The sequence below is a fragment of the Oryx dammah genome, unplaced genomic scaffold (assembly GCF_014754425.2).
Source record: "Oryx dammah isolate SB20612 unplaced genomic scaffold, SCBI_Odam_1.1 HiC_scaffold_2, whole genome shotgun sequence".
NCBI lineage: Eukaryota > Metazoa > Chordata > Mammalia > Artiodactyla > Bovidae > Oryx > Oryx dammah.
This window is the reverse complement of record NW_024070186.1, coordinates 135,244,299-135,259,315: the sequence shown is the minus strand read 5'-3', so window position 1 is coordinate 135,259,315 and position 15,017 is coordinate 135,244,299. Positions and strand designations below refer to the sequence as shown.

The 15,017-nt window shown below is 41.0% G+C and overlaps 1 pseudogene; it reads right to left on the bottom strand.

Annotated features, from left to right (window-relative positions):
• Window positions 1–4,815: 4,815 nt before the first annotated feature.
• Window positions 4,816–14,470, bottom strand: LOC120882115 (annotated as a pseudogene).
• Between the last annotated feature and the right edge of the window lie 547 nt (window positions 14,471–15,017).

The window sequence follows — 15,017 nt, the reverse complement described above, 5'->3', positions numbered from 1 at the left end:
TCATTTTTACTGGATATATACCCAGGAGTGGAAAAACTGAAACATATGACAGTTTTATTTTCAATTTTTAAAGAAACCTTCCTTTTGCTTTTTATAGCGGCTGCATCAATTTATATTCCCTACAACAGGGTACAAAAGTTCTCCTTTCTCCACGTTCTCTCCTACATTTGCTATTTGTGTTCTTTTTGATGATATCCATTCTGACATGTGTGAGGTGATACTTCATTGATCTAATTTCTCTAAGTCGCTTCAGTCATGTCCGACTCTGTGTGACCCCATAGACAGCAGCCCACCCAGCTCTCCCGTCCCTGGGATTCTCCAGGCAAGAATAGTGGAGTGGGTTGCCATTTCCTTCTCCCATGCATGAAAGTGAAAAGTGAAAGTGAAGTCGTGTCCGGCTCCTAGCGGTCCTGTGGACTGCAGCCTACCAGGCTCCTCCATCCATGGGACCTTCCCGGCAAGAGTACTGGAGTGGGTTGCCATTGCCTAGCAGTCTGTTAATGAAAGAAAAGAATGTCTTAAAATTCAGAATGGCACCAGGCCCCTCATCCATAAGATGTATTTTTCTAATAATTAGTAATGTTGAACATCTTTTCACATGCCTGTTGGCCATCTGTATGTCTTCTTTGGAAAAATTTCTAGTCAGGTCTTCAGCCATTTTTTGATTGGATTCTTTAAATTGTTTGATATTGAGTTGCATAAGCTGTTTATGTATTTTGGATATTAACCTTTTGTTGGTCATATCATTCACAAATATATCTTCCCATTCCAGTAGTTGTTTATTTTTTGTTTTGTCAAAGGTTTCCTTTTGTGTGCAAAAGGAAGGTTTAACTGGGTGCCATTTATCAACTTTTGCATTTGTTTCTTTTGGCTTAGCAGACATATCCAAAACTCTTTCATGTTTCCTCAAAAGAGTCATCTGCCCTTTCAGCGTCTAACTTTGTACCCTCGGTTGTCTTTGAGTCAACTCTGCAGAATCCTAATTAGGGCTCAAAGGAGGAAAATGGGGAGCCTCTGAAGAATGTAATGGATTCTTTTCTTTACCACCTAAGGGCAGGAAACGATCAGATTTATATTGAAGAAAATCACTCTGAGAGCATGTGGGAGACAGATAATAGGAGCTGGACAAACCTAGGGCTGGGGAAAGACAGTTACAGGCTATTATAATTGGCCAGGTAAGAGAAAAAATGAACCTGCGACTAGTGTAGTTGAGAGAGTTGCAAAGAAGGGGGGGTCAATACAAACACCATTAAGGAGGCTGACTTGACAAGACATGGCATTAAATAGTGGCTGCAGCTGTTGTTTAGGGAAAAGTATGGGAAGGTGTTTTGTTTTCTAGCTTGGGTAAGAAGATAAATCTTGGGGATGATTTGCAAAGATTTGTGAAGGGAGAAGGCATATGTCACAAAGGGTATGAATAAAGCAGAAAGGGAATAAGATGATAACAGGACTAACTTTGGACACATGGAAAGTGACTGCGGAGCTAGATAACCACAGGAAATTGGAAATCTAGGTCTGGGGTTGAGGAGACATACAGGTTGACCAGACAGATTGGTAAGTCAACAGCATTTGTCTGTTAAGGCTCCTGAAGTGAATGAGTCTATCCAGGGAAGTATGAGATGTAGGAAGAGGTAAATACAAAATGGGGACCATGAAGGAAACTGAGAAGGAAGGACGGAAGAAGAAGCAAAGCCGAAAGAGAGCTCTGGCAGAAAGCCAAGAGAGGCGTGCTTCACCGTGAGGGAATGTTCAATAGAGCCAAATTCCACAAAACAACATGTACACCACCAGAAACCGGTTCTGCCTCAGTGATTCACTGACTCTGTCAACACCACATCATGATTCCAGTCTCCCAGTGTCAAAGTTCAGCATCTTTCTTTGACTCATCCTGCTTCCTCATTTTCTATATTTAAGGCACTAAGATTTCCTTCCCATTCCTTGATATTCCTTCCTTTCTCTGTAAGCCTGGTACCATATCTATTCCCTTCAATACTTTACATTTTTAACTTGAAAGATTCGTTTTGTTTAGAAAGAAAATACATAGGGGTCCCTATGTATTTAAATATCAAGAAATGTGTAAGAATAATAAATATCAAGTTTAGAATAAGGATTACCTCTGCAGCGGGTGGGACTGTTATGATTCAGGAAGGGAGCAATTTCAGCTGCATAAATAATGTTCAGTACTTAAGTTGGTAAAGGATCATAGATTTAAGTGTCCTGATATTTAAGTAATACAAAAAAAAAAAACTATTTAAGAAATGCTTTATAATGACATCACCCTGATATTCAAGTTTCTAAGCTCTCACTTTGAGATCTTCTTATTCCCTGTCTCACCTTACTTCCCACAGTTCTTCGCAATGTTCTCTTCTGAGTCTAGCTCCTCTCTATATCATTCAAAAAGGTCAATGTCTAGTGCATTACTTTACCTTCTTTCAGTATTAGTGTCCTCCTGTCAGGACTTCATCTCCACTCAGATGAATATTCCTTTCCAAACTCTTTCCAGTCCTTTTAGCTCAGAAAACATTGTTGTGGATTTCTCCATTGGACATAAACTTCCCACCTTCTGAAATCTCTTGAGAGAGTGTGTATGTGTGTGTGTGCGAGAGAGAAGGTGGGGAGAGAGAGAGAGGGAGGGAGAGACATCCTTTATCTATCACTTTCAAATCTATTTGCATGATTTTTAATTAATTTATTTATTTTAATTGGAGGCTGATTACTTTACAATATTATAGTGGTTTTGTCATACATTGACATGAATCAGCCATGGGTGTACATGTGTTCCCCATCCTGAACCCCCCCTCTCACCTCCCTCCCCATCCCAACCCTCTGGGTCATCCCAGTGCACCAGCCCTGAGCACCCTGTCTCATGCATGGAACCTGGACTGGCGGTCTGTTTCACATATGATAATATACATGTTTCAGTGCTATTCTCTCAAATCACCCCACCCTCGCCTTCTCCCACAGAGTCCAAAAGACTGTTCTTTACATCTGTGTTTCTTTTGCTGTCTTGCATATAGGATCATCATTACCATCCTTCCAAATTCCATATATATGCATTAATATACTGTATTGGTGTTTTTCTTTCTGATTTACTTCACTCTGATATCTTTATCAATATAGTTCAGTAATTCTAATCCTGGTAACACATTAAAATTATCTGTGGAGTTCTTAAGAAATACTGGGTTGACCAAAAAAGTTCATGTGCTTTTTCCCCAAACGAACTTTTTGGCCAACCCAATGTTATTTTTCTGGGCTTCTACTCAAACAAACCTGAATGACAGGATTTAAGAAAACCTTCTAAGGCAATTCTAATAGCACAATTCTAGCATGATCATGCCTTGAAGACAGGGGCCACCTCTTCTTAAATTCCTCTACACTAGTACAGAATTTCACATCTGAGTACGTGAACTATGTGAATATGAGCTTAAATATCAGTTTCATTCAATGCAACCAGGAGAAGCTAATAATCTTAAAAAAACTGTTGCACTATTCTTCTTCTGACATTATAATATATAAAGAAGTCCTCTTAGCAGTAACTTGACCTTCAATAGTTCAGTGTCATGAATATTTGGAAGCAGATTACCTTAATATGCACACATGAACAGCTGGACTGAAATTGAACACTGACTGAGTGACGGTAAGTACTGGAGTCCAAGGAGGCAAGACCATAAATAAGTTCAAACATTAGTTCCAACGTTTGACGACTGATCCTTAATGCCAGAAAGGCTCAAAGTAGCAGTAGACAAGTATAAAAAATACAGCATGAAGAATGTAGGGCATTTAGTAAAAAGAATCACAGATGTAGAAAACAGATTTATGGTTACCAAGGGGGGAAGTGGGAGGGTAAGTTGGGAGATTGGTATTGACATATATACACTATTGACACGGTGTATAATAATAGATAATAAATGAGAACTTACTGTGTAGCACAGGGAACTCTACTCAATGCTCTGTGATTACCTAAATGGGAAGGAAATCTAGAAAAGAGTGGGTATATATATATACATATAACTGATTCACTTCGCTGCACTGCAGAAACAAATTATTGTAAAGCAACTATACTCCAATAAAGATTAAAATAAATAAAGTTATAGGTATATTAGAAAAAAATGGTAATGCAAAGGTGTTTAAAAAATTGATCAGGATAATATACAGTAGTGGGATAAATCCTGTTCTAATTCTCCAAATTAAGTCATAAATGTTTATAACTTGTGTGTTGCATTGCTCTCTACAGGCAAATGATATTTAAATGCCTAAAGTTGCTTCATCTCTGTTAGTTATGTCAAAATTATATGCTTCTATGTATTTGCAATAGTCTTAATGGCAAGAGTTAGGTAATTACTTATAACATTGATATACCATTAGAAAAGAGAAGGTATTTTTAATCCAATTTTTCAAAAGGAAATTGAGAAGATACATGAGATAACTTTTAATGTCTCTTCCAACCTTTAGAATCTTTCACTATACTATTTCTATCTATCTGTCTTCAAGCTCACCGATTCTCTCCTTGCCACGTCACATCTTCTGATAGACACATTTTTTGTTTCAGTTGCAATGTTTTTTGACTTCTTGTATTTCCTTTCCATTTTTTCTTAGATTTTCCAACTCTCTTGCATGTTGTCCACTTTTTCCCATTAGGGCCCTTATCATATTAGTCAGTTATTTTGTTTCATTAAAAAAAAAACCTTTTAGAAATTGCTTATTTTCCCTCAATCTTATTTCCATTTTCTGTATAAGAGTCTGTGGACAAAATCAGTTTAAGGTCACTCAGTGGCTGTTCCTACATGTTCAGTGGTGAGCAGTGGGAACTGCAGACTAGTCATCGATAGAAAACTGCTGAAAAGGCACACCTGCAGACCAACCTGCAACCTCAGGCTGAGTAGCAGTCAACTCAGAAACTGGGACAGTGCATTTATTCTGAAATGTCTCTTTGGTCCCAGCCTTTTCAGCAGCACCCTGCTCATCTTCTTCAATCTCTTTAGGATTTCTGGAGAAGCAGAGATTAGGCATGACTTCCCATGAGTGTACCTGGGAGATGGTGCCATCCATACACAGAACTTCCAGGGCAGTGTCACCACATCAGACTTGCTGAGTGATCTCCATTGTTGGTGCATGGGCGGCCACATCCACATAGCACAGAGGAGAGTCTGTGTCTCACAGAGCAAGAGAAGGCAGGAGGTGCCTCTATGAGAGGCTAGTTGTTAGTATTGGGATCAGTAACCACCAGAAGTGTCAGCTCCACACCGCCTGGATCTGGTACCAAGTTCCAGGAGTGAAGCAGTTAGCAATGGAAGTCACTCTGTGGCAGCAACAAACTTCAGCTCCACTCGTGGGTCAGGATTCTTGAATGATATACCACTGATGTCAGCTGGGTTTTCAAAGGCAACAATGGCACCAGCTGCCAGCTTCTCTCAGGTTTTCTTCAGATTTGTGATGTAAATGCTGGCTCAGTGAGTAAAGAATCTACTTTTAATGCAGGAGATACAGGAGATGTGGGTTTGATCCCTGGGTCTGGGAGACCCCCATGGAGGAGGAAATGGCAACCCACTCTAGTATTCTGGCCTGGAGTACCCATGGGGAGAGAAGCCTGGTGGGCTACAGCCAACAGGGTCCACAGAGTTGGCCCCAACTGAGTGCTCATGCTTGCCATCCCTTGCCTTTTGTGACTATTCCATTTAGAAGGCAGGACTGGTGTCACCTAAGTGGGTTTCTGCTGAGAGGAATTTGAGGACATCTTCCGCTATTATTTGCAGGAAACCAAGGGCTCTGAACATTGTGAAAGTTTTCCTCTAAGTTACAACAGAACCCAGAACAGTGTTGTGTGGACTCCTCTCTGGGCAGCATTTGTTGTTGTTCAGTTGCTCAGTTGTGCCCGACTCTTTGTGACCCCATGGCCTGCAGTACTCCAGGCTTCCCTGTCCTTCACCATCTCCCAGAGCTTGCTCAAACACATGTCCATTGAGACAGTAATGTCATCCGACCATCTCGTCCTCTGTCATCCCCTTCTTGTCCTGCCTTTTATCAGGGTCTTTTCTAACGAGTCAGCTCTTCACATCAGGCAGCATATAAAGAAAGACTAATCACAGTTATTTTCAGTTCTGTCTGGTAATCCCCAAATCTGTGTCACATCTGAGTTGAGTTCTAATGCTTGTTCTGTCTTCACTTTCTATTTTATTTCTTTTTCTTTTCTTTCAATTTTTTAAATTGAAGAATAGTTGATTTGCTATATTGTGTGGGAAGCACATTTTAAGGAAATGCATGGGAATTAATGTTTATTGAGTTCCAGCATTGTGCCAGACAATTTACATATAGTATATGTCGAAACATGTGTTCTCAGAAAACCTTGTAATGCTTTTATTCCTTCATAATCTATCCTTCCTTAAGGGAAGCAGAAATTATCCAAGGAACCACTGAAAAAATGTAAGCCAAATAAGAACACAACACAAGTCACTCCTGATTCTGACTTTTTTTTGTAATGTGGTTCAGTGCAGCTCATTAGCTCAGTCTTGTCTGACTCTTTGCGAGCCCATGAACTGCAGCACACCAGGCCTTAAGGCCTTGTAATTTTTTGTTGAGAGGTAAATATGATGTGCATGAATAATTAGAATGAGGTAAAGAGGGCTTTTCATACTGTTCGTATTGTTCAATTCTCCAAGCCAGGCTTCAACAATATGTGAACCGTGAACTTCCTGATGTTCAAGCTGGTTTTAGAAAAGGCAGAGGAACCAGAGATCAAATTGCCAACATTCACTGGATCATGGAAAAAGCAAGAGAGTTCCAGAAAAACATCTATATCTGCTTCATTGACTATGCCAAAGCATTTGACTGTGTGGATAAACAATAAACTGTGGAAAATTCTGAAAGAGATGGAAATACCAGACCACCTGACCTGCCTCTTGAGAAATCTGTATGCAGGTCAGGAAGCAACAGTTAGAACTGGACATGGAACAACAGACTGGTTCCAAATAGGAAAAGGAGTATGTCAAGGCTGTATATTGTCACCCTGCTTATTTAACTTATATGCAGAGTACATCATGAGAAACGCTGGACTGGAAGAAACACAAGCTGGAATCAAGATTGCCCGGAGAAATAACAATAATCTCAGATATGCAGATGACACCACCCTTATGGCAGAAAGGGAAGAGAAATTAAAAAGCCTCTTGATGAAAGTGAAAGAGGAGAGTGAAAAGTTGGCTTAAAGCTCCACATTCAGAAGACGAAGATCATGGCATCCGGTCCCATCACTTCATGGGAAATAGATGTGGAAACAGTAGAAACAGTGTCAAATTTTATTTTTCTGGGCTGCAAAATCACTGCAGATGGTGACTGCAGCCATGAAATTAAAAGATGCTTACTCCTTGGAAGAAAAGTTATGACCAACCTAGATAGCATATTCAGAAGCAGAGACATTACTTTACCGACTAAGGTCCGTCTAGTCAAGGCTATGGTTTTTCCTGTGGTCATGTATGGATGTGAGAGTTGGACTGTGAAGAAGGCTGAGTGCCAAAGAATTGATGCTTTTGAACTGTGATGTTGGAGAAGACTCTTGAGAGTCCCTTGGACTTCAAGGAGATCCAACCAGTCCATTCTGAAGGAGATCAACCCTGGGATTTCTTTGGAAGGAATGATGCTAAAGCTGAAACTCCAGTACTGTGGCCACCTCGTGTGAAGAGTTGACTCATTGGAAAAGCCCCTGATGCTGGGAGGGATTGGGGGCAGGAGGAGAAGGGGACGACAGAGGATGAGATGGCTGGATGGCATCACTGATTCAATGGACGTGAGTCTGAGTGAACTCCGGGAGTTGGTGATGGACAGGGAGGCCTGGTGTGCTGCGATTCATGGGGTCGCAAAGAGTCGGACACGACTGAGCGACTGAACTGAACTGAACTAAAGAGGGCTTTAGGATGAAGATTTATGTTAATTTTTGCTGGGGCAATAGTTTCTAGAAGATTCATATTCATCAAACCTCCTTGTTTTGGTTTTCCTCCGGACATTGGGCTTCCCTGAGAATGCCTCTTCAGAGGAAGTTTCTTCTTGTAGAACTAAGAGATGTAATCCACTGTTTTACTGGAGCCTTGTTGGTGTGGTAGTATGGCGTGGGCAAGGGGAGCATTCTATAATCCTTCAATTAAATTTCAGTGTTTTAATCAGCCTTGTCCTTGAACAGTGACCTTCACAGGTGTTTCTCTGTGATACAGCTTCACCCATCTGCTCACCTCCATGTACTCCCTTCCCTGGCTGCAGCCTTTCCAACCTATTTCCTTGAACCTCTGATCCCTGTTGACTATGTTTTTGTTTTTGTTTTCTCTCTCTAGGTGAACAGCTGACTCATTGAAAAATACCCTGATGCTGGGAAAGATTGAAGGCAGAAGGAGAAGAGGGCAACAGAGGATGAGATGGTTGGATGGCATCACTGATGCAATGAACATGAACTTGGGCAAACTCCAGGAGATGGTGAAGTACAGGGAAGCATTGTGTGCTGCAGTCCATGGAGTCATGAAGAGTCAGATACCACTTGGTCACTGAAAAACAAACAAACAAAAAAGGTGAAACAGGAAGCCAGTGGGGTGGGGGGAGTGGTTGGAGTGGGAAGGGATTCCCTTCCACCAACAGGAATTATTGTTGTTCAGTTGTTCAGTTGTGTCTGACTCTTTGTGACCTCGTGCACTGCTACATGCCAGGCTTCCCTGACCTTCACCATCTCCCAGAGCTTGCTCAAACTCATGTCCATTGAGTCCGTGAAGCCATCCAACCATCTCATCCTCTGTCTGCTCCTTCTCCTGCCTTCAATCCTTCCCAGCATCAGGGTCTTTTCTATTGAGGCAACTCTTTAGATCAAATAGCCAAAGTACTGGAGCTTCAGCTTTAACATCAGTCCATCCAATGAATATTCAGGACTGATTTCCTTTGGGATTGACTGGTTGGATCTCCTTGCAGTCCAAGGGACTCTCAAGAGTCTTCTCCAATACCACAGTTCAAAAGCACCAATTCTTTGGTGCTCAGCCTTTTTTATGGTCCAACTTTCACATCCATACTTGACTACTGGAAAAACCTTCAACTGGGATATGGTTCAGAAAAAAGTCCTTTTGCCAGGAGAATATCTCTTGTTATGGTTAGACTGTTGGTTTATTTCACAGTGATTACTCTTTCTTTCCCTGCCAGAGACACAGGGATCTTTCTTGGATCTTCACAGTGAAAACCTAGTTTAGATTAAAAAACTCAAATCCCTTGAAAATGTGGGGGCCCTCGTAAAAGTGCAGCCCCAGGAGTTTCTCACTCTTAACGCTAGTCTATATTCAGTTTCCAGCTGTTTAACAAAATTAACATTTCAGTGTTCCTATATGCGGATGACAACACCCTTATGGCAGAAAGTGAAGAGGAGCTAAGAAGCCTCTTGATGAAAGTGAAAGAGGAGAGTGAAAAAGTTAGCTTAAAACCCAATATTCAGAAAACTAAGAGCACGGCATCTGGTCCCAGCACTTCATGGCAAATAGATGGGGAAACCATGGAAATAGTGAGAGACTTTATTATTTTGGACTCCAAAATCACTGCAGATGGTGACTGCAGGCATGAAATTAAAAGAGACTTGCTTTTTGGAAGAAAAGCTATCAACAACATAGACAGCATATTAAAAGCAGAGATATTACTTTGCCAACAAAGGTCTGTCTAGTCAAGGCTATGATTTTTCCAGTGGTCATGTATGGATGTGTGAGTTAGACTGTGAAGAAAGCTGAGCGCCGAAGAAGTGATGCTTTTGAACTGTGGTGTTGGAGAAGACTCTTGAGGGTCCCTTGGACTGCAAGGAGACCCAACCAGTCCATTCTGAAGGAGATCAGCCCTGGGATTTCTTTGGAGGGAATGATGCTGAAGCTGAAACGCCAGTACTTTGGCCACCTCATGCGAAGAGTTGACTCATTGGAAAAGACTCTGATGCTGGAAGGGATTGGGGGCAGGAGGAGAAGGGGATGACAGAGGATGAGACGGCTGGATGGCATCACGGACTCGATGGACATGAGTTTGAGTGAACTCCGGGAGTTGGTGATGGACAGGGAGGCCTGGCGTGCTGTGATTCATGAGGTCGCAAAGAGTCGGACATGACTGAGCGACTGAACTGAACTGAACTGACCAGTTTACGGCTCCAGAAGCTTTTGGTCCAGGTCAGCAAGTCTTACCTGTGTCTCTCTGGATGAATTTGCCTCTTCAGACTTTTGCCTGGCAATTTTTCCTGAAACCTCAGTTCTCTGATGGATTCAAGAGAAGACATGGCTTTTCAGCTGGGTCAGCTTTTTCTTGTAGGGACAGCAGTGGCAACTTCCAAGGTTTTCATCTGTCAGAATGAACCGAGAAGCCTAACCAAGTTATACAGAATTGTAGATTTCTAAACTTGTAGGCACCCATAATAATTAAACACAAGATTTAAAAATGTTCTACTGGAACTAAATATCTTATCATTGAAAAATATTTTAAAACATTAGGAAAATTGTCAGTATTTAATATTTGTTGAAGGTTAATGTTTTGATTTTTGTCAGTTTTCACTGTTGACACAGTGAATGTTGTCTTTAGTAATTTCATTTATGAAACTGCTGCTTCTCAATTAATAAACACAGCAATAGCAATCACTGCCAATTTCATGAAATCTTCCTCTGAAGTTATATTACTTCTACTCACATTAATCGAGAATAATGTTTGTTCTTATTTTATTCTGTAGATTTATTTGGAGGATTAATATGTTTATTTGAATAACTCACGGTATCTGGATACTTTGATCAAGTTCAGCATTTCACTATACAGTGAAACTTTATTTATGAAACTACTTGCTTTTGTTTCTTAACCTAAACTACTTTTAAAATCACATTTACTGTCACAATCTCAGGATTATTTTGATTATTGAAGCTTTTGGGGAATAAAGGGAATGTACTGTTACTGATGGGGTTTAGAATATGTTACCTCCAAATATGGATGCACCCTTGAATAGTTTAAGTTGAAGGAATTTGAGAAATGAAATGTGCTAGAAAGACTCTTTGCTCTTCTCCTCTGAAGCAGGTCACAATGACCTCAAGTGAGAGGTGCCCTCTCTTTTTTTAAAAAAATAATTAATTAATCAACTAATTTTTGGCTGCCCTGTGTCTTTGTTGCTGCACACAGGCTTTCCCTAGTTGTGGCGAGTGAGAGCTACTCTAACTGTGAGGTTCAGGCTTCTCATCGTGGTGGTTTGCCTTGTGGAGTGCAGGCTCAGTAGTTGAGGTATACAGGCTTAGTTGCTCCATGGCATGTGGAATCTTCCTGGACCAGGGACTGAACCCATGTCCCCTGCATTGGCAGGTGTATTCTTAACTACTGGACTACCAGGGAAGTCCTAAAGGTGCCCTCTCTATACCAGGAGGTAAGGAGTATCCTTCTTTTTGAATGTGAATGAATAGGTCTTGCTAAGATTCTCCCAGTTTCCTACATTGAGCTCATATCTTTCTCGTCTTATGACATATTTCCACAACTTGTCACTCTTCATCAAATTCAGCATAAAAACATGCAGATTTATCTGTTTCTTTGGATCTTCACTTCCTTAGGAGGGCTCTTGTGTCACATAAAACTTACCTTTTTAAGCTAAATACATTTGTATGCTTTCCTCTAATTAACCTGCCTTTTGTTACAGAGATCCAGCCAAGAACCTGGAAGGGTAGAAGGAAAATGATATTTTTTCTTCCAGACATTACAAAGAAAGTTTTATTTTTGTCTTTTGTTTTCTTTTAGTTTGAGGTACTCACTGACAGATGTTGTAACAAATCATTAACATTATCCAAGTTTAAATGATTGTTATTTTGGCATATTGTAATGAAGGGTTTCCTCATTTGAGTGACTCTATGTTAATTTGATATCTTGTCTCACCCGTCAGACCAACTGTGGGTCAGAGATGGGTGTGTGTGTGTGCTAAGTTGCTTCAGCTGTGTTAGACTCTTTACAGTCCTGTGGACTGTAGCCCACCAAGATCCTCTTTGTCCAATGGAGATTTTCCAGGCAAGAATACTGGAATGTGTTGCCATGCCCTCCTCCAGGGAATCTTCCTAACCCAGGGATTGAACCCATGCCTCCTATGTCTCTTGCACTGGCAGGAAGGTTCTTTACCTCTACTCTTTGTTTAAGGTTGTGGTTTCAATTGGCCAGTCCTGGGAAGCAGTGTTGCCTCTCTGTAACTCAATCACATTGGTGGTTTCTTGACTTGCTCTGTAAGTATAGTCTTAAATAGACATAAATTTAAATGGGGCTATATTCTTAGTTCTCATGATGTACTCTGCATATAAGTTAAATAAGCAGGGTGACAATATACAGCCTTGACATACTCCTTTTCTTATTTGGAACCAGTCTGTTGTTCCATGTCCAGTTCTAACTGTAGCTTCCTGACCTGAAGAGGCAAGTCAGGTGGTCTGGTATTCCCATCTCTTTCAGAATTTTCCACAGTTTATTGTGATCCACACAGTCAAAAGCTTTGGCACAGTCAATAAAGAAGAAATGGATGTTTTTCTGGAACTCTCTTGCTTTTTCCATGATCCAGCGGGTGTTGGCAATTTGATCTCTGGTTCCTCTGTCATTTCTAAAACCAGCTTGAACATCTGGAAGTTCACGGTTCATGTACTGCTGAAGCCTGGCTTGGAGAATTTTGAGCATTACTTTACTAGTGTGTGAGATGAGTGCAATTGTGCGGTAGTTTGAGCATTCTTTGGCATTGTTTTTCTTTGGTTTTGGAATGAAAACTGACCCTTTCCAGTCCTGTGGCCACTGCTGAGTTTTCCAAATTTGCTGGCACATTGAGTGCAGCACCTTCACAGCATCAAAGAAGCACAAGCTGGAATCAAGATTGCTGGGAGAAATATAAATAGCCTCAGATATGCAGATGACACCACCCTTATGGCAGAAAGTGAAGAGGAACTAAAAAGCCTCTCGATGAAAGTGAAAGAGGAGAGTTTAAAAGTTGGCTTAAAGCTCCACATTCAGAAAACGAAGATCATGGCATCTGGTCCCATCACTTCATGGCAAATAGATAGGGAAACAGTGGAAACAGTGTCAGACTTTATTTTTTTCGGCTCCAAAATCACTGCAGATGGTGATTCCAGCAATGAAATTAACAGACTCTTACTCCTTGGAAGAAAGTTATGACCAACCTAGATAGCATATTCAAAAGCAGAGACATTACTTTGCCAACAAAGGTCCATCTAGTCAAGGCTATGGTTTTTCCAGTGGTCACATATGGATGTGAGAGTTGGATTGTGAAGAAAGCTGAGCACCAAAGAATTGATGCTTTTGAACTATGGTGTTAGAGAAGACTCTTGGAGTCCCTTGGACTGCGGGGAGATCCAACCAGTCCATTCTGAAGATCAGCCCTGGGATTTTTTTGGAAGGACTGATGCTAAAGCTGAAACTCCAGTACTTTTGCCATCTCATGCAAAGAGTTGACTGATTGGAAAAGACTCTGATGCTGAGAGGGATTGGGGGCAGGAGGAGAAGGGGATGATAGAGGACGAGATGGCTGGATGGCATCACTGACTTGATGGACGTGAGTCTGAGTGAACTCCGGGAGTTGGTGATGGACAGGGAGGCCTGGCGTGCTGCGATTCATGGGGTCGCAAAGAGTAGGACACGACTGAGCGACTGAACTGAATTGAACTGAACTGATATTCTTAGTTGGGCTTCCCAGGTGGCTAACTGGTAAAGAATCCGCCTGCAATGTAGGAGACCTGAGTTCCATCCCTGAGTTGTAAGATCCCCTGGAGGAGGGCATGGCAACCCAAGCCACTGTTCTTGCCTGGATAATCCCAGGGATGGAGGAGCCTGGTGGGATTCAGTTTACAGGTTCTCAAAGAGTTGGACATGACTGATGCAACTGAGCCTCCACATACACAATCTTAGTTGAAGTAACCTGAAACCCTGAAATTCTATGGGACAATGAAGAAGGTAAAATTTGAAGTCTAGTACTTCTGGATGCAGCTCCTGAAGAATGGAAACTAGGAAACTAGTTGGGATTTCTCACTTTTTCAGTGGAGTAAAATTTACAAAAAAAAAAAAGCGCCATTTTTTTTTTTTTTATCAGTCTGAATTCCCTGTATAGGTATCTGACTTGTCTAGGAAGAGAGTTTGTGAAATTTCTCCAAGTCAGTTCAATCTCCTGCTCTCACATAACTATTTCAAGCATATTCTCCTTTCTACCAAAGCTGCCAACAACTCCCCCCTTCTTCTCACTTTTAACTGATGAAGTTATTACTTATTTTATGGAAAAAAAATACCAATCTGCCAACCTTCATCTGTAATCATGTATCCTGTATTCCCTCCTGTAGTTAAACATGATGTCTCTTTATCACCTCTCACCTGTTCAAAGCCTTCACTCCTATGATTGTCCCCTCTCTCTTCCATTAAAAAAGAAGAAGAAGGGGGAAAAAAGGACAACAAGCTCACCTTGATTCCACATCTCCTTCAGCGACATTTTCCATTTCTCTGCTCCTTCTTACAGCCAAATCTTTTAAAAACAATTGTTTGTACCCATTGTCTATAATTCCTGGTTTGCCTCACTCCCTTGAACCTACTCCATTCTCCTTCTTATCTCTTTTTCTCCACAAGAACTGTTTGTTCAAGGTCACCAGTTACCTCTATGCAGCCAAATTCAACAGGCAATTCTCAGTGCTGATATAGCCTTACCTGTAAGCAGCTTTTGTCCCGAGAACAGCTTTTGTTACAAATGATCATCCGTTCCTTCCTGAAAGACTTTTCTTCACTCCATGTCAAGACCTTCCTTCCCAGTCTCCTTTTAGGAACTCATTTCTGCTTTACTTTGATAGTCTCTAAGTCACTCTACCCCAGAGAACTTTTTTTCTATGTATATTCACTTTTCAGATAATGACATTTAGTCCCATAACTTTTGTGCTATCTCTGTAAAAATTATAAACTTAATATCTGCCTACTCAACAAACAATTCCACATGGATATTCACAAGTTCCTCACACAGAGACTCTCCAAAATTGAGCTCTTAATTA